This window comes from Somniosus microcephalus, chromosome 14 (genome assembly GCF_052327205.1).
Source record: "Somniosus microcephalus isolate GS21.2 chromosome 14, FLI_Smic_1.0, whole genome shotgun sequence".
In the NCBI taxonomy this organism is placed as follows: domain Eukaryota; kingdom Metazoa; phylum Chordata; class Chondrichthyes; order Squaliformes; family Somniosidae; genus Somniosus; species Somniosus microcephalus.
The window spans coordinates 131,631,320-131,651,237 of NC_141000.1; the positions used below are offsets into that span (position 1 = coordinate 131,631,320).

At 46.1% G+C, this 19,918-nt stretch overlaps 1 protein-coding gene across 1 annotated transcript in view; it reads left to right on the top strand.

Annotated features, from left to right (window-relative positions):
- The first annotated feature begins 13,373 nt into the window (after positions 1-13,373).
- cadm2b (cell adhesion molecule 2b) overlaps positions 13,374-19,918 on the top strand; it is a 767,796-nt gene continuing 761,251 nt past the window's right edge. The window contains exon 1 of the mRNA XM_086007323.1: positions 13,374-13,410. The gene's annotated coding sequence lies outside the window, so the exon portion shown is untranslated. The remainder of the gene's footprint in view (positions 13,411-19,918) is intronic.

Genomic DNA, 19,918 nt, shown 5'->3' on the forward strand with positions numbered 1-19,918 from the left:
TCTCGTTGCACTTCCCCTTTGCCCAATCTATTGCCATTCAGATAATAATCTGCCTTCCTGTTTTTGCCACCAAAGTGCATAACCTCACATTTATCCACATTATATTGCATCTGCCATGCTTCTGCCCAATCACTCAACCTGTCCAAATCATCCTGGAGTTTCTCGGCATCCTCCTCACAGCACACACGCCCACCTAGCTTTGTGTCGTCTGCAAATTTGGAGATATTATATCTAGTTCCCTCGTCTAGATCATTAATATATATTGTGAATAGCTGGGGTCCAAGGACCGATCCCTGTGGTACCCCACTAGTCACTGCCTGCCACTCGGAAAAAGACCCATTTATTCCAACTCTTTGCTTTCTGTCTGCCAACCAGTTTTCTATCCAAGTTAATACCTTGCCCCCAATCACATGTGCCTTAACTTTACACGCTAACCTCTTTTGCGGGACCTTATCGAAAGCCTTCTGAAAGTCCAAATATACCACATCCACTGGTTCTCCCTTATCTATTTTACCAGTTACATCCTCAAAAAATTCCAGTAGATTAGTCAAACACGATTTACCTTTTGTAAATCCATGTTGACTTTGTCCGATCCTGTCACTGTTTTCCAAGTGCTCAGCTATTACATCCTTTATAATGGACTCTAGCATTTTCCCCACTACCGATGTCAGGCTTACCGGTCTGTAATTCCCCGTTTTCTCCCTACCACCTTTTTTGAATAGTGGGGTAACATTAGCTACCCTCCAATCCATGGGTACTGTTCCAGATTCCATCGAATGTTGGAAGATGATCAGCAATGCATCTACTATTTCTAGGGCCACTTCCTTAAGTACCCTAGGATGTAGATTATCAAGCCCTGGGGATTTATCGGCCTTCAGTCCCATCAATTTCCTTAACACCATTTCCTTACAAATACTGATTTCTTTCAGTTCCTCCACTTCATCAGACCCTATGTTCCCCGACATCTCTGGGAGGTTATTTGTGTCCTCCTTTGTGAAGACAGAACCAAAATATGTATTTAATTGGTCAGCCATTTCTTTGTTCCCCATTATAAATTCCCCTGATTCTGACTGCAAGGGACCTACGTTTGACTTCACCAATCTTTTTCTCTTCACATATCTATAAAAGCTTTTACAGTCAGTTTTTATGTTCTCTGCAAGCTTACTCTCATATTCTATTTTCCCCTTCTTAATTAATCCCTTTGTCCTCCTTTGTTGAATCCTAAACTGCTCCCAATCCTCAGGTTTACTGTTTTTTCTGGCCAATTTATATGTCCTCTCCTTGGATCTTATGCTATCCCTAATTTCCCTTGTTAGCCACGGTTGAGAAATAAGGGACAAATTTACTGGAGTTCTTTGAGGATGTAACGAGCAGGGTGAAGTTGAAGTCGACTGGCATTTTTCCGTTAGCCGAACATCCCAAACGAAATGCCGGTTGATAATTTGCAGCATTGAGGGAGAGGGAGAGCGTGCAGTAGATAGACAGGGACCTACAGCCCGAATGAACATTACTGAGAGACAGCAATTGTGCTTCATTATTGAAAAATTAAAACTTTGGTGTGTCTGTGCGAGGTAATCAACTGATCATGCTAAATATTGCCAAATATTGAAGTTATTAGTCAGTGGCATTAAGTGATTTTAATTTTGCTTATATGAAATAGGGAAGTTAACACGCAAATGGTTACTAATTACAAAGACAATGAACTGAAGAGAATGGATACGGGGAGTCATTTTGTCAGAGGCCTCATATTCTAAAACTGCAGTAATGTTAATTTGTTTGATGGGACTTAATTCAAGCCTCTCAGGGTCTCTTGACTGCCAGTGGATGCCTTAACTCACCTCTTAGGCTGAGCCTGCCCAGCAATGTTTAATTTACATTTTAAAACTGTGACTTTGGGCTGTAATGAATGTTTCTTGCAGAACTCTCTCTATTACCATTCAAATGAAGCATATTAGAAACCACAAAAATCAGTCGCCAAGCCCCCAAAAAGCTGCTCAATTTAATTTTTTTTGTATAAAGATTTAATTAACTGACAAAAAAGATGAATGATTGCGAAACTCATCTTTGTGTTCAGTTTCTCCCTTTCCTCATTAGGATAAGAGCTCACCATGTTTTTGGAGAATAGAATGTTAATTTAGTACAACGGCAATCAACTTTCTCTCCTGTATGTGCCATGTTCAGTGCGCTCTGCGACACGGATATAACCAGCGACACTTTCCAAAAGCCTCTGTTTCAAAAACTCTCTGTTTCCAAATATCATTAAATCACGGGGAGCATGAATAGAGCCTGAGAAAACCCCAGAGGAATGCACAGCATTCAGCACATCAACCGACATCACTTACATCAAGTATAATAACACTCCTGACTGTATAAATATCTATATTAACATATTAAAAAATTTGGTCGTGACAGCTTTTTCCATTCGGTTAGCGGGTAGTGCTCTCGCCCCTGAGTCTGAAGGTTGTGGGTTCAAGTCCCACCCCAGAGACTTGAGCCCATGATCTAGGCTGACATACTCAGTGCAGTATCGAGGGAGCGCTACACTGTCAGAGGTGCCGCCTTTCGGATGAGACGTTAAACCCCGTCTGTCCTCTCAGGTGGACGTAAAAGATCCCATGGCACTATTTTGAAGAAGAGCAGGGGAACTCTCCCCGGTGTCCTGGCCAATATTTATCCCTCAACCAACATCACTAAAACAGGTTATCTGGTCATAATCACATTGCTGTTTGTGGGAGCTTGCTGTGCGCAGATTGGCTGCTGCGTTTCCCTACATCACAACCGTGACTACACTTCAAAAAGTATTTCATTGGCTGTAAAGTGCTTTGGGACGTCCTGAGGTTTTGAAAGGCACTGGAGAAATGCAAGCCTTTTCTTTTTACAAATTCCGGTCACCATATTTATAATGACAACTGCCCGTGTAAGTGTCTCACATTGAAATTCATACTCCTTCCATCAGAGACAGTGCTGCGCCACCACTAGTGGGAGGGTGAAATCACAGCGTGACAAGTTTACACAGGCTTTTTCCATTCTAAATGTGGACATAGGAAGACACAGAAAATCGTTCAATAGATAAATTGAATCATGAAATAAGTAGCTCCGGTAAGCCAGGGTGATGGGTCATTCAGGACTGGACGACGGACAAGCAATTTGGTAGCACAGAGGTAGTGGAGGCATTGAGAGAGACGATGCAGAGGTACAGCTGGATGGCATCAGTGACATGTGAATACTGACCGCATGTCTGTGGATGATGTCGCAAAGGCAAAGCATGTAGATGAGAAGAGCGGGCCAAGGATCACAGATACCCGGGAGTGAGTTACAGGCTGGAATCTAATCGCGGGGTTTGGGGGGTTTCTATATAAAATAACAGATACCCGGGAGTGAGTTACAGGCTGGAATCTAATTGAGGGGTTCGGGGGGGGTTTAAATATAGAATAACAGATACCCGGGAGTGAGTTACAGGCTGAAATCTAATCGAGGGGTTCGGGGGGGTTTATATATAGAATAACAGATACCCGGCAGTGAGTTACAGGCTGGAATCTAATCGAGGGGTTCGGGGGGGGTTTATATATAGAATAACAGATACCCGGCAGTGAGTTACAGGCTGGAATTTAATTGAGGGGTTCGGGGGGTTTATCTATAGAATAACAGATACCCGGGAGTGAGTTACAGGCTGGAATATAATCCAGGGATTCGGGGGGTTTATATATAGAATAACAGATACCCGGGAGTGAGTTACAGGCTGGAGTTACAAGATGCACTGTAGCAACTCACCAAGGCTTCTTCGGCAGCACCTCCCAAACCCGCGACCTCTTCCACCTAGAAGGACATGGGCAGCAGGCGCATGGGAACACCATCACCTCCAAGTTCCCCTCCAAGTCACACACCATCCTGACTTAGAAGTATATCGCCGTTCCTTCATCATCACTGGGTCAAAATCCTGGAACTCCCTAACAGCATTGTGGGAGTACCTTCACCACAAGGACTGCAACGGTTCAAGAAGGCGGCTCACCACCACCTTCTCAAGGGCAATTAGGAATGCGCAATAAATGCTGGCATTGCCAGCGATGCCCACATCCCATAAGCGAATAAAAAAAAATATTGAATCACAGATACCCGGGAGTGAGTTACAGGCTGGAATCTAATCGAGGTTGTTCGGGGGTTTATATATAGAATAACAGATACCCGGGAGTGAGTTACAGGCTCGAATCTAATCGAGGTTGTTCGGGGGTTTATATATAGAATAACAGATACCCGGGAGTGAGTTACAGGCTAGAATCTAATCGAGGTTGTTCGGGGGTTTATATATAGAATCACAGATACCCGGGAGTGAGTTAGAGGCTGGAATCTAATTGAGGTTGTTCGGAGGTTTATATATAGAATAACAGATACCCGGGAGTGAGTAACAGGCTGGAATCTAATCAAGGGGTTCGGGGGGTTTATATATAGAATAACAGATACCCGGTAGTGAGTTACAGGCTGGAATCTAATCGAGGGGTTTGGGGGGTTTATATATAGAATAACAGATACCCAGGAGTGAGTTACAGGCTGGAATCTAATCGAGGGTTTCGGGGGGTTTATATATAGAATAACAGACACCCGGGAGTGAGTTACAGGCTGGACTCTAATCGAGCGGTTCGGGGGGTTTATATATAGAATAACAGATACCCGGGAGTGAGTTACAGGCTGGAATCTAATCGAGGTTGTTTGGTGGTTTATATATAGAATAACAGATACCCGGGAGTGAGTTACAGGCTAGAATCTAATCGAGGGTTTCGGGGGGTTTATATATAGAATAACAGATACCCGGGAGTGAGTTACAGGCTGGAATCTAATCGAGGTTGTTCGGGGGTTTATATATAGAATAACAGATACCCGGGAGTGAGTTACAGGCTAGAATCTAATCGAGGTTGTTCGGGGGTTTATATATAGAATAACAGATACCCGGGAGTGAGTTACAGGCTAGAATCTAATCGAGGTTGTTCGGGGGTTTATATATAGAATAACAGATACCCGGGAGTGAGTTACAGGCTGGAATCTAATCGAGGGTTTCGGGGGGTTTATATATAGAATAACAGATACCCGGGAGTGAGTTACAGGCTGGAGTTACAAGATGCGCTGTAGCAACTCACCAAGGCTTCTTCGGCAGCACCTCCCAAACCCGCGACCTCTTCTACCTAGAAGGACATGGGCAGCAGGCGCATGGGAACACCACCACCTCCAAGTTCCCCTCCAAGTCACACACCATCCTGACTTAGAAGTATATCGCCGTTCCTTCATCATCGCTGAGTCAAAATCCTGGAACTCCCTAACAGCATTGTGGGAGTACCTTCACCACAAGGACTGCAACGGTTCAAGAAGGTGGCTCACCACCACCTTCTCAAGGGCAATTAGGAATGCGCAATAAATGCTGGCATTGCCAGCGATGCCCACATCCCATAAGCGAGTAAAAAAAAATATTGAATCACAGATACCCGGGAGTGAGTTACAGGCTGGAATCTAATGGAGGGGTTCGGGGGGTTTATATATAGAATAACAGATACCCGGGAGTGAGTTACAGGCTGGAATCTAATCGAGGTTGTTCAGGGGGGTTTATATATAGAATAACAGATACCCGGGAGTGAGTTACAGGCTGGAATCTAATCGAGGTTGTTCGGGGGTTTATATATAGAATAACAGATACCCGGGAGTGAGTTACAGGCTGGACTCTAATCGAGGTTGTTCGGGGGTTTATATATAGAATCACAGATACCCGGGAGTGAGTTACAGGCTGGAATCTAATCGAGGTTGTTCGGGGGTTTATATATAGAATAACAGATACCCAGGAGTGAGTTACAGGCTGGAATCTAATCGAGGTTGTTCGGGGGTTTATATATAGAATAACAGATACCCAGGAGCGAGTTACAGGCTGGAATCTAATCGAGGGTTTCGGGGGATTTATATATAGAATAACAGATACCCGGGAGTGAGTTACAGGCTGGAATCTAATCGAGGTTGTTCGGGGGTTTATATATAGAATAACAGATACCCGGGAGTGAGTTACAGGCTAGAATCTAATCGAGGTTGTTCGGGGGTTTATATATAGAATAACAGATACCCAGGAGTGAGTTACAGGCTAGAATCTAATCGAGGTTGTTCGGGGGTTTATATATAGAATAACAGATACCCGGGAGTGAGTTACAGGCTAGAATCTAATCGAGGTTGTTCGGGGGTTTATATATAGAATAACAGATACCCAGGAGTGAGTTACAGGCTAGAATCTAATCGAGGTTGTTCGGGGGTTTATATATAGAATAACAGATACCCGGGAGTGAGTTACAGGCTGGAATCTAATCGAGGGTTTCGGGGGGTTGATATATAGAATAACAGATACCCGGGAGTAAGTTACAGGCTAGAATCTAATCGAGGGGTTCGGGGGGTTTATATATAGAATAACAGATACCCGGGAGTGAGTTACAGGCTGGAATCTAATCGAGGTTGTTCGGGGGGGTTTATATATAGAATAACAGATACCCGGGAGTGAGTTACAGGCTGGAATCTAATCGAGGTTGTTCGGGGCTTTATATATAGAATAACAGATACCCGGGAGTGAGTTACAGGCTGGACTCTAATCGAGGTTGTTCGGGGGTTTATATATAGAATCACAGATACCCGGGAGTGAGTTACAGGCTGGAATCTAATCGAGGTTGTTCGGGGGTTTATATATAGAATAACAGATACCCAGGAGTGAGTTACAGGCTGGAATCTAATCGAGGTTGTTCGGGGGTTTATATATAGAATAACAGATACCCAGGAGTGAGTTACAGGCTGGAATCTAATCGAGGGTTTCGGGGGATTTATATATAGAATAACAGATACCCGGGAGTGAGTTACAGGCTGGAATCTAATCGAGGTTGTTCGGGGGTTTATATATAGAATAACAGATACCCGGGAGTGAGTTACAGGCTAGAATCTAATCGAGGTTGTTCGGGGGTTTATATATAGAATAACAGATACCCGGGAGTGAGTTACAGGCTAGAATCTAATCGAGGTTGTTCGGGGGTTTATATATAGAATAACAGATACCCGGGAGTGAGTTACAGGCTAGAATCTAATCGAGGTTGTTCGGGGGTTTATATATAGAATAACAGATACCCGGGAGTGAGTTACAGGCTGGAATTTAATCGAGGGGTTCGGGGTTTATATATAGAATAACAGATACCCGGGAGTGAGTTACAGGCTGGAATTTAATCGAGGGGTTCGGGGTTTATATATAGAATAACAGATACCCGGGAGTGAGTTACAGGCTAGAATCTAATCGAGGTTGTTCGGGGGTTTATATATAGAATAACAGATACCCAGGAGTGAGTTACAGGCTGGAATCTAATCAAGGGATTCGGTGGGTTTATATATAGAATAACAGATACCCAGGAGTGAGTTACAGGCTGGAATCTAATCGAGGTTGTTCGGGGGTTTATATATAGAATAACAGATACCCAGGAGTGAGTTACAGGCTGGAATCTAATCAAGGGATTCGGTGGGTTTATATATAGAATAACAGTTACCCGGCAGTGAGTTACAGGCTAGAATCTATTTGAAGGGTTCAGGGGTTTTATATATAGAATCACAGATACACTGGAGTGAGTTATGCAGATTAATTGCAGTGTTGCATTTCCTGGGAGAAGGTCTGAAGGGATTGTGTTTGCTTGAAATGGGGAAATTGGAGAGATGGGATGAGTGCTTATAAGTGAGACGTCACTGGAGGATTGGGTATCCCATGTCCATTGATAACGCAGTGACCAAACACATGGGTGGAAATTATGTCGAGGAAGTACCTGCTGAACAGATTGGTGGTAGCAAAATCCACGTTGATGAGTGTTACGTGTAGTCAAGCAGTCGATTAATGCAACAGCTGGGAACAGCTCCCTGCCAAATGTACATCTTGAACTAACTTTACTCTTTTTGGTATCCGTAAACTTGAGGTCATTCAAAACTCTGCTGCTCGTGTCCTAACTCGCACCAACTCCCGTTCACCCATCACCCTCTGTGCTCGCTGACCTACATTGGCTCCTGGTCCGGCAACAGCTCGATTTAAAAATTCTCATCCTTGTTTTCAAATCCCTCCATGGCCTTGCCCCCCCCTCCCTATCTCTGGAACCTCCTCCAGCCCTACAACCCTCCGAGATCTCGGCGCTCCTCCAATTCTGGCCTCTTGAGCATCTCTGATTTTAATCGCTCCACCATTGGCGGCCGTGCCTTCAGCTGCCTGGGCCCCGAGCTCTGGAATTCCCTCCCTAAACCTCTCTACCTCTCGCTCCACCTTTAAGACGCTCCTTAAAACCTACCTTTTTGACCAAGCTTTTGGTCCTCATGTCTGTCCTAATATCTCCTTATGTGGCTCAGTGTCAAATTATGTTTGATAATTATTCCTGTGAAGCACCTTGGGACATTTTACTACGTTAAAAGCGCTATATAAATGCAAGTTATTGTTGTTATCAAATAATTTTTAACACAAAAAAAAATTGGACCACTGGTAAAATTTAAGTTCTCCCAAGACATGAGTTAAAGTGATTAAAAATGAAAGCAGGGCTACAGGCCTATAGGATAGGTAGAAACATTTGAATCTTTAGTTGTGGGATTCACAGCCTGTAATGCCCTATACACGGTGCCGAGGTGAAGCTGTCACTTTCAATTTCCTCCTGACTGCCTCATGCTGCGTTTAGCTGCTCCTGAGCAATGTTCAGACAGTGAAAGCTCTGAAACACCACATCAGTAAGGAGGCAGATGAAAGGACACTGGTTATTGCAAGCGACTTATTGCTTTTTTATTATTATTGTTTAATTTTATCTCCTGGTGTTTGCAGGGCTGTTTGCTGGGATTTCACAGTTGATTTGAAGCTGATCTGAAGCACTGTTTGCTGGGGCCAGACAAATTACCCTTTCAGTTTCCCGTCGAGAGACACAAAACCACAGCAAATGGAGGGGAAGCAAATCACAGGGTCTGGGGCGGTGAATTAATGGGCTGTTGTTGCCACATTGGGAAGATTTCGGATTGGTTAGGTTCCTGGGGAGAGATTCCCTTCTCACTATGTAAAACAACTTGGGCAGGATTTTCATTGGGCCGTGGAGGCGGGATTGGAGGCGTGTGGGGGGTTAAAATCTCGAAATCGGGGGGCACGACCCCATCCCGCCCCAACCCGCCTCCATACCAGTTTCAAAGGAGGTGGATACCCGACCCGTGCTGGGAGCCGCCTCCCCGAGGCGGGAAGGGGATTAGTGCCAATTAACTGCCTGTTAACAGGTAGTTAACAGGCAGTTTTTAGCCTAATCCCTATTTTTATTCCTGAAGTGTGGGATTCCCGATGGCTCCAAACCACGCCAAGTTAGCGAGGCGGACCGTCGGGCTGAAGGGCTTGGAGGGTTCAAGATGTCCAGTGTTCAGGTGAGTGATGGGTGCATGAGTGCAGAGGTAAGTGTGTTTGGTGTGTGTAAAGTGTTTAAAGAAGTTTAATTAACTTTACTTACCTTTACAGCCTTCCTTCAGGTCTCGGGAGTCCCTCATCTCACCGGCACAGAAAGCAGAATGGCCGTGAGCTGTCAAAAGTTGCAGCATTCAGCTTTCTGTTCTGGAGAGACCTCTAAATCAGCCTGAGAGGAAGGAATTAACTTAGAATACAGATTGTCAGTGTTTGACAGCTTCAAAGAGCTGTGAAATGCTGATATTTCATCTGTCAAAAGCTCTTGACAGATGAAATGCCAATCTGTGACGTCACCTGTTGCCGGGTGGCCCTTAATTGGCCTGCTGAGCCCACTGGGCGGGCACAACAAGGTCAATCAAGTGAAAATTGCGTGGGTTGGCCACAACTCGACGGAGGCGGGACTACAACCCCGAAAGTTGTAGTCCAGCCTCCTACCCGCTTCCAGTATCAAAATCCAGCCCCTTGTATTTATACAGCACCTTAAGCATAGTAAAACATCCCAAGGTGCTTCACAGGAGCAATTATCAAACAAAATTTGACACCGAGCCACATAAGGAGATATTGGGACAGGTGACTGAAAAGCTTGGTACAAAGAGGTAGGTTTTAAGGAGCGTCTTAAAGGAGGAGAGGTAGAGAGGCGGAGAGGTTTAGGGAGTGAATTTCAGAGCTTAGGGCCCAAGCAGCAAAGGAAATCAGGGTTGCTCAAGAGGCCAGAATTGGAGGAGTGCAGAGATCTCGGGGGGTTGTGGGGCTGGAGGAGATTACAGAGATAAGGAGGGGCGAGGCCATGGAGGGATTTGAAAACAGGGATGAGAATTTTAAAATCGAAGCGTTGCCGGACCGGGAGCTAATGTAGGCCAGCGAGCACAGAGGGTGATGGGTGAACAGGACTTGGTGCGAGTTAGGATCCATCGTTCAACACCAGTGTGCAGTACAGTATTGAAATTCTCATTTCATTCAACATCCATTAGAGAAAAGATTGTCTGCCTGGGTGAACATTAGCCCATTGTTGAATGCTGAATGTTGTATAATGGAAGGTACCAGCTGTCTGTATCGCTCTACCCAGTGGTAACAAAGCAAACAAAACAATGAATGTGCAATAAATAAATTGGATTGCAGTTTAGTGATTTCCATGACAATACTTCATTTCTGGGGCTGGAATTAAATTATTCCCAGTAACAGCCTTCAGTGACTTGTACTGAGCTGCACTATTCCAACACTCTCTTGTCCGGCCTCCCACCTGACACACTCCGTAAATGTGAGATCATCCAAAACTTGGCAGCCCGTGTCCTAACTCGCACCAAGTCCCATTCATCTATCACCCCTGTGCTCGCTGACCTACATTGGCCCCCAGTTAAGCAACACTTCGATTTTAAAATTCTCATCCTTGTTTTCAAATCCCTCCATGGCCTCGCCCCTCCCTATCTCTGTAATCTCCTCCAGCCCTACGACTCTCCGAGATCTCTGCGCTCCTCCAATTCTATCCTCTTGCGGATCCCCGATTTTAATCGCTCCACCATTGGTGGCCGTGCCTTCAGCTGCCTGGACCCTGAGCTCTGGAATTCCCTCCCTAAACCTCTCCGCCTCTCTACCTCTCTCCTCTTTTGAGATGCTCCTTAAAACCTACCTCTTTGACCAAGCTTTTGGTCACCTGCCCTAATATCTCCTTATGTGGCTCGGTGTCAGATTTTGTTTGATTACGCTCCTGTGAAGCATTTTGGGCCGTTTTACTTCATTAAAGGTGCTATATAAATACAAGTTGTCGTTTGATGCCTCTTCATATTATTTATACCAAGTCCTGTTGCCTCTGTCCCCGTGATACTGAACTAGCTGCCCTGATCATAGAGCGAGCTCTCAGTTCCTCACTCATCCCAAAGCTCCTCTTGCCAATGTAAGAAAGAATGACTTGCATTTCTATAGCGCCTTTCATGACCTCAGGAAGACCCAAAGTGCTTTACAGCCAATGAAACACTTTTTGATGTGCAGTCACTGTTGTAATGTAGGAAACGTGGCAGCCAATTTGAGCACAGCAAGATCCCACAAACAGCAATGTGATAACGACCAGATCATCTGTTTTAGACGTTGATTGAAGGATAATTATTGGCCAGGACACTGGGGAGAACCTTCCTGCTCCTGTTCAAATAGTGCCACGTGATATTTTATATCCACCTGAGAGAGCAGACAGTTTAACATCTCATCTGAAATAGGGCACCTCCGACAGTGCAGCACTCCCTCAGTACTGCACTGGAATTTCAGCCTAGATTATGGGCTCAAGTCTCTGGAGTGGGACCTGAATCCATGACCTCCTGATTAAGAGGCGAGGGTGCTACCAACTGAGCCACGCTTGAGAAGGACGAGGAGGGAACTTTAAAGGAAAACAATTAATGGGTTTAACTCCCAAGTTCCTACTGTGTCAACAGGAGTGATCTCACCATACAGGGTTCGGGGCAGGGTCGAGTGCTTTATTCACCAAGGGGTGTCTTGTTTTTATCTGTGATATAGTTTGTACTTACTTAAGAAGTTAGCATCTCCAAATTGAAATAATAAATGTTATTAGTTATCTCACCATTAAAAAAAAAGGAAGGGAACCCGAAGAATGCTGGTTTAGTTGTTATCTGAGTGTTTAGTTCCCTCACTAATTGTCAGCTTTCCTCAGTTTGGTCGCACTCTCGTTCCTGGTTCCAGAATTGTGAGCTTGTGAGTTTGAATTGTAACTTGTGGCTTGAAAGCATAATCGCAGCTGATTGTCCAGAGGGAGTGCTGCATGGTCAGGGGTGCTGTTCCTTCAGATGAGATGTTAACCGGTGCCCTGTGCATCTGTCGTCATGAATTAGGTCGACGTGAAAGATCCCACGGCACTATTTGAACAAGGGCAGGGTGTTCTCCCAGTGACCTGGGCAGCACGCCTCCCTCAATCACTGCGGCCAGAACAGACAAACTAATCACTCATCTCCTTTGCTCTTTGTTTCATTCTCAACTGTAACCTACAAATGTCAGTGATGAGCAATTAAGATGTTTGTACAACATTCCTTTCTTTGCTGTTTGAGTGGAGAAGTTAACCCATGACAAATGCATTATGCAAATAAACCCACTAATATCGCGTCGTTTCTGGCTTTTATTTTCAAAATTAATATGTGTGGGGTTTTTTTGTGTGAAACTTAATTTTATGGAAAATGACCTCATCAACTGTGGACTGAGCCAGTGTAGTTACTCGTCTACAATGAAGCATTTATTTGGAATGTTTCTTGTGTTTTTAGCTGAAAGTGAGACTGCAAACCTTGAAGCTATTTTCTGCCCATTTCCATTTGCGCCACTTCCTGTGGCTCAGATATTCTCTGAGAAAGGTCGAGACGTTTTCTCCAAACCTCTGTCAGCGCTCCCACTGCACTGGCCTCCAGTAGTCTGGGGGGACATTCCGCAGCACTGACGAGGCTGAGACTTGCGCTGTGTGTGTGGGGAGGGTTCGTGGGTTCCCTACCATCCCACGGCACAGTGATACCACATTTCAAGGCTGTAGGAACAGGAGGAGGCCATTCAGCCCCCAAGCCTGTTCCGTCATTCAATCCGATCATGGCTGACCTGAAGCTCGTTTACCCGCCTATGTTGTATAGCCCTTAATATCCTTACCCAACAAAAACCTATCGACCTCAGTCTTGTACTGCCAGTGATGGGGTTGTTGAAGCAATGTTAGTTGCATTGTGTGATGTGCATGTTGTTCTACATAATTACTTAATATAGTTGCTTGCTTCTAAGAAACAGTGTCAAGGAAATTGTACCCACTCTTCAGTAAATCCAAAGCGAAGCTGGCTGGCTGGCAGTAAGGTTGTTGGGGGTACAGTTTCTTTGTGCCGTCACTAAACAAACGTCAGTCTAATTCCTGCTCTTTGTCTGTTCTCTTCACCCATTGCTCTCACTCTTTGTGCTCCCAGTGGTTGCAACGAAGACCAAAGCTAAAGGTCAGTGAAGCTCTCGATTCTTGTGAGTTGTTATGGAATATTCTGGAAAGAATGTGTTCTTGTGAGGTGTTTATTACGCTGATGATGCGACAGTTGATGGATGGGTTTCAATCTCCCAGAATATTGTCAAATGTAACACATCTACTCCTGCCACCACAGGAGCAGTGCTATCACCTTCGCTCTATGTACCAGAACATTAACAAGGTTTCTGTTTTCATCTTAAAAGACTCAGAATTAGAGAACCCACCCACAATGAATGGTAAGACCCTAGGAAAGACAGAGGATCAGAGGGACCTTGCTGTGCATGTACATAGATCCCTGAAGGCAGCAGGACAGGTGGATAAGGTGGTTAAAAAGGCATATGGGATACTTGCCTTCATTAGCCGAGGCATAGAATATAAGAGCAGGAAGGTTATGATGGAGCTGTACAAAACGCTCGTCAGGCCACAGCTGGAATACTGTCAGTGATGGGGTTGTTGGAGTGTGGGGGCGGGGCACCGCGAGAGTGGACACGTCGGGCGACCAATGGTGAGAGCGTGGGGGCGGGTGCACCGCGAGAGTGGACACGTCGGGCGACCAATGGTGAGAGTGTGGGGGCGGGGCACCGCGAGAGTGGACACGTTGGGCAACCAATGGTGAGAGTGTGGGGGCGGGGCACCGCGAGAGCGGACACGTCGGGCGACCAATGGTGAGAGTGTGGGGGCGGGGCACTTGGAGGCAGGAGGTCATGTGATGAAACCTCCAGGTCGCCACACTATAAGAGGGATGTGATTACATTGGAGAGGGTGCAGAGGAGATTCACCAGGATGTTACCTGGGCTGGAGCGCTTCAGCTATGAAGAAAGACTGGACAGGCTGGGCTTGTTTTCCTTGGAGCAGAGAAGGCTGAGGGGGGACCTGATTGAGGTGTACAAAATTATGAGGGCATAGATAGGGTAGATAGAAAGGAACTTTTTCCCTTAGTAGAGGGGTCAATAACGAGGGGGCATAGTTTCAAGGTAAGGGGCAGGAGGTTTAGAGGGGATTTGAGGAAGAACTTTTTCACCCAGAGGGTGGTTGGAATCTGGAGCTCACTGCCTGAAAGGGTGGTAGAGGCAGGAACCCTCACAACATTCAAGAAGCATTTAGATGAGCACTTGAAACGCCACAGCATACAAGGCTACAGACCAAATGCTGGAAAATGGGATTAGAATAGACAGGGCTTGATGGCCGGCGCAGACACGATGGGCCGAAGGGCCTCTTTCTGTGCTGTATAACTCTATGACTCTATGACTTAAATAGCTCTCAGTTATATCACTCCCGATGTTGTATGTGCCGTCTCCATTGCAACACCCCACCTCAACTAAATAACTCATCGTTAGAACTGGGGTCACCAACTTTGGTTGGACATAGTCCTGGAGGTTTCATCACATGACCTCCTGCCTTCAAGTGCCCCGCCCCCACACTCTCACCATTGGGGGCGACGTGTCCACTCTCGCAGTGCCCCGCCCCCACACTCTCACCATTGGTCGCCCGACGTGTCCACTCTCGCGGTGCCCTGCCCCCACACTCTCACCATTGGTCGCCCGACGTGTCCACTCTCGCGATGCCCCGCCCCCACACTCTCACCATTGGTCACCCGACGTGTCCACTCTCGTGGTGCCCCGCCCCCACACTCCCACCATTGGTCGCCCGACGTGTCCACTCTCTCGGTGCCCCGCCCCCACACTCTCACCATTGGTCGCCCGACGTGTCCACTCTCGCGGTGCCCCGCCCCCACACTCTCACCATTGGTCGCCCGACGTGTCCACTCTCGCGGTGCCCCGCCCCCACACTCTCACCATTGGTCGCCCGACGTGTTCACTCTCGCGGTGCCCCGCCCCCACACACTCACCATTGGTCGCCCGACGTGTCCACTCTCGTGGTGCCCCGCCCCCACACTCTCACCATTGGTCGCGCGACGTGTCCACTCTCGTGGTGCCCCGCCCCCACACTCACCATTGGTCGCCCGACGTGTCCACTCTCGCAGTGCCCCGCCCCCACACCAATCAGACAATGAATTTCCCAATTTGATGATTCTGGACTCAGTCAAACAGCTCTTTTTCCCTTTTTCAATATTTTTCTAACTAATAAACAAAAGTCTTCAAAAGGAAATTGAGAAAATACTTTTGTTTAACGCCCTGATGGTCTTTCTCCTGGGTCTCTCCCAGCAGCATCCTGGAGATTAATCTTTCATTCCTGAAAACTCCAGGGCATCCTACCCTCAATATAAGGCTCATAATTATAACACTCTCTCCGTTACATAGCCTACCCTCAATATAATGCTCATAATTATAACACTCTCTCCGTTACATATCCTACCCTCAATATAAGGCTCATAATTATAACACTCTCTCCATTACATATCCTACCCTCAATATAAGGCTCATAATTATAACACTCTCTCCGTTACATAGCCTACCCTCAATATAAGGCTCATAATTATAACACTCTCTCCGTTACATAGCCTACCCTCAATATAAGGCTCATAATTATAACACTCTCTCCGTTACATAGCCTACCCTCAATATAAGGCTCATAATTATAACACTCTCTCCGTTACATATCCTACCCTCAATATAAGGCTCATAATTATAACACTCTCTCCGTTACATAGCCTACCCTCATTATAAGGCTCATAATTATAACACTCTGTTACATAGCCCACCCTCAATATAAGGCTCATAATTATAACACTCTCTCTGTTACATAGCCTACCCTCAATATAAGGCTCATAATTATAACACTCTCTCCGTTACATATCCTACCCTCAATATAAGGCTCATAATTATAACACTCTCTCCGTTACATATCCTACCCTCAATATAAGGCTCATAATTATAACACTCTCTCCGTTACATAGCCTACCCTCATTATAAGGCTCATAATTATAACACTCCGTTACATAGCCCACCCTCAATATAAGGCTCATAATTATAACACTCTCTCTGTTACATAGCCCACCCTCAATATAAGGCTCATAATTATAACACTCTCTCCGTTACATAGCCCACCCTCAATATAAGGCTCATAATTATAACACTCTCTCCGTTACATAGCCTACCCTCATTATAAGGCTCATAATTATAACACTCTCTCCGTTACATAGCCCACCCTCAATATAAGGCTCATAATTATAACACTCTCTCCGTTACATAGCCTACCCTCATTATAAGGCTCATAATTATAACACTCTCTCCGTTACATAGCCTACCCTCAATATAAGGCTCATAATTATAACACTCTCTCCGTTACATAGCCTACCCTCATTATAAGGCTCATAATTATAACACTCTCTCCGTTACATAGCCCACCCTCAATATAAGGCTCATAATTATAACACTCTCTCCGTTACATATCCCACCCTCATTATAAGACTGCCAGCAACATCAACAGCAACTTGCATTTAGATAATGTCTTTAATGTGGAAGAACGTCCCAAGGTGCTTCATAGAGACGCAATCAGACTAAAATGGATGCCAAGATGAAGAAGGAGATCTTAGGAAGGCTGACCAATAGCTTGGTCAAAGACGTGGATTTTAAGGAGGGTCTTAAAGGAAGAGAGGAACGTTAAGAGGCGGAGGAGTTTAGGCAAGGAATTCCAGAGCCTATGTCTGCAAGCACGGCTGCCAATGGTGAAGTGATGGGCGGGGAGCCGCACAAGAGGCCAATGAAGATCAAGAGTGATGGGTGAGCAGGACTATGTGCAGGAAAGGATACAGGCAGCACAGTTTTGGATGAGTTGGTTTATGGAGGGTTGAAGGTGAGAGGCCAGGCAGGAGAACAATGGGATGGTCGCGTCTGGAGGGGACAGAGGCAGAGGTGAGGGTTTGGCTTCAAACCTCATCGAGTTCTTTGGGAAGGTAACAGATACGGTGACCCTCTCCACCTCACTCTTCTCCTTTAAGGTGAATACGGCTCAAAGATTATTTGAGTTGTGTTCACTTCAGACATAGCTTCCTTGCTGGGACCATGGGATCACTGATTTTACTCTATTGAGGGAAACCTGGAATATCAGACATGAGGAACCCTGGCAGAGCCAGGAATTGCGGACTGTTCCAGCACAGAAACAGGTCGTTCAGCCCATCAGGTCTGTACTGGTATTTTCCTCCACATGAGGCCTGCCTGGAGAGCTTTGACTAGGTGAGCCTGGACGTAACAAACGCATGGATGAGGGTTTCACCAGCATATGGGCTGAGCTGGGTGATGGAATAGGTGATCTTTGTGATGGAGGGGGACTATGGAGTCAGAAGCTCAGCTCATGGTCAAATAGGACTCTGAAGCTGTGATCAGGCTGGTTTAGCCTCTGACAGTGGAAGGCGAGGGAGATGGAACCGGAAGTAAGAATGGCAGGGGCCAAAAACGATAGCTTCGGTGTTTCACTAGAGGAAATTGCGTCTCATCCAGTCTGGGCATCGGACAAGTAGTCAAGAGGTAATGGAGGGGTCAGGACAGCTGGTGGAGAGATAGAGCCGAGGGTCATTAGCATACAAGTGGAAGTTGACTCCATATCTGCAGATGATATCGCCAAGGGACATCATGTAGATCAGGAAAAGGAGGGGGCTGTGGATAGATCCTGGGGGCAGAAAGAGAAGCCATTGCTGGAGATGTTCTGGCTATGATCGGATAGTTAAGAATAGAATCAAGCGAGAGAAGTCCAGCACACTGGACAATGGAGGAGAGGCATTGGAGGAGGATGGTAGAACATGTCAAAAGCCGCAGAGTGGTTAAGGAGGATAAGGAGGGAAAATGCACCACAGTCACAGTCAACAACATGATCAGCCATGATCTTATTGAATGGCAGAGCAGGCTCGAGGGGCCATATGACCTACTCCTGCTCTTATTTCTTATGCTCTAACAACAGTGTGCATTTATATAGCGCCTTTAACGTAGTAAAACGTCCCAAGGTGCTGCACAGGAGTATTATAAGACAAAAAATTGGCACCGAGTCACATAAGGATAAATTAGGGCAGATGACCAAAAGCTTGGTCAAAGAGGTAGGTTTTAAGGAATGTCTTAAAGGAGGAGAGAGAGGTAGAGAGGAGGAGAGGTTTAGGGAGGGAATTCCAGAGCTTAGGGCCTAGGCAACAGAAGGCACGGCCACCAATGGTTGAGCGATTATAATCAGGGATGCACAAGAGGGCAGAATTCGTGGAGCGCAGATATCTCGGGTGGGGGGGTGGGGCGGTTGTGGGGCTCAAGGAGATTATAGAGATAGGGAGGAACGAGGCCATGGAGGAATTTGAAAACAGTCGCAGTCACAATGTGTCATTTGTGAGTTTGATTAGGGCCATTTTGGTGCTGCAGGGATGGAAACCTGATTGGAGAGAATCAAAAGTTGCGGGAATGTGGGCAGGGTTATGGGAGACAACAACAGGTTCAAGCAGAGATGGAGACAGTACCTGAGGAGAGGGAACCATTTACAATGTCAGTTCCAACACTATCTCTGTTACACCTTAGCCTCATTATTAGATTCACTTTTCCCATTCCATGGCACTACACCAGTGTTGTCCAATACATTAGCCATGAGCCACATGCGGCTCATTGGGAATCCAGATGTGGCTGGGAAAGTGGCGAAAAGCAGAGTGCAAGTGTTATTTGATCGTTGAGTGTTTTACTCCTTGGTCACTGAATGGTGGGAGATGTTTGTGAAGTAAATACACACGTGTAAAGTAAATTCAGCTGTGAGCGTGAGTGTGTATAAGGTGTTTTCTACTAGTGCACGTGGTTAAAATGGCATTGCCGTACCCACACTTGCCAGTCAGCAATTTCTATTACACAGTATTTACAGCACAGAAACAGGCCATTCGGCCCAACCGGTCCGTGCCGGTGTTTCTGCTCCACACGAGCCTCCTCTCACCCCTCCTCATCTCACCCTATCAGTGTATCTTTCTATTCCTTTCTCCCTCATGTGTTTATCCAGCTTCCCCTAAAATGCATCAATGCTATTTACCTCATCTACTCCCCCCAGGTAAGGAAGTTTCTCCATTCCACTACACTGGCCTAAGTGGTCTCTTCATTTTCCGCCTCTGCCTGATTGACCACCTGTCATCTGCTCAGAGTTCCAACCATGCTCCACCCCTAGTTCTCATCGACATGCTACCCCAGATCACCCACAAACACAAGCTCAGCTTGCACATACTCTGACGTGTACGCACCTCTATCTGCCGAGCTCATTGGCCCCAAGACAGCCACCTTCTGTCTGACGGTCTCTCTGACGTCAAGGCTTGGGTAAGGCATGGTTGGCAAAGTTGAACGCATAATATTTGGAATTGTCAGCATCTTTGAACCTCTGGCTTTGACGTCATCAACCACCCTGCTGCCAACTCCAGGCTCCACCATCTGCGTCTCTATCTCAGTGTTCAGTTTAACCCCAACCCTTATAGTCAGATGGTATCAGTTACTGGGACTGCGTCTTCCACCCTAGGATCATCTGCACCCTGATCCCTCTCCCTCAAAGCCCAATTAATCCAAAAGGCTGCAGCTTGTGTC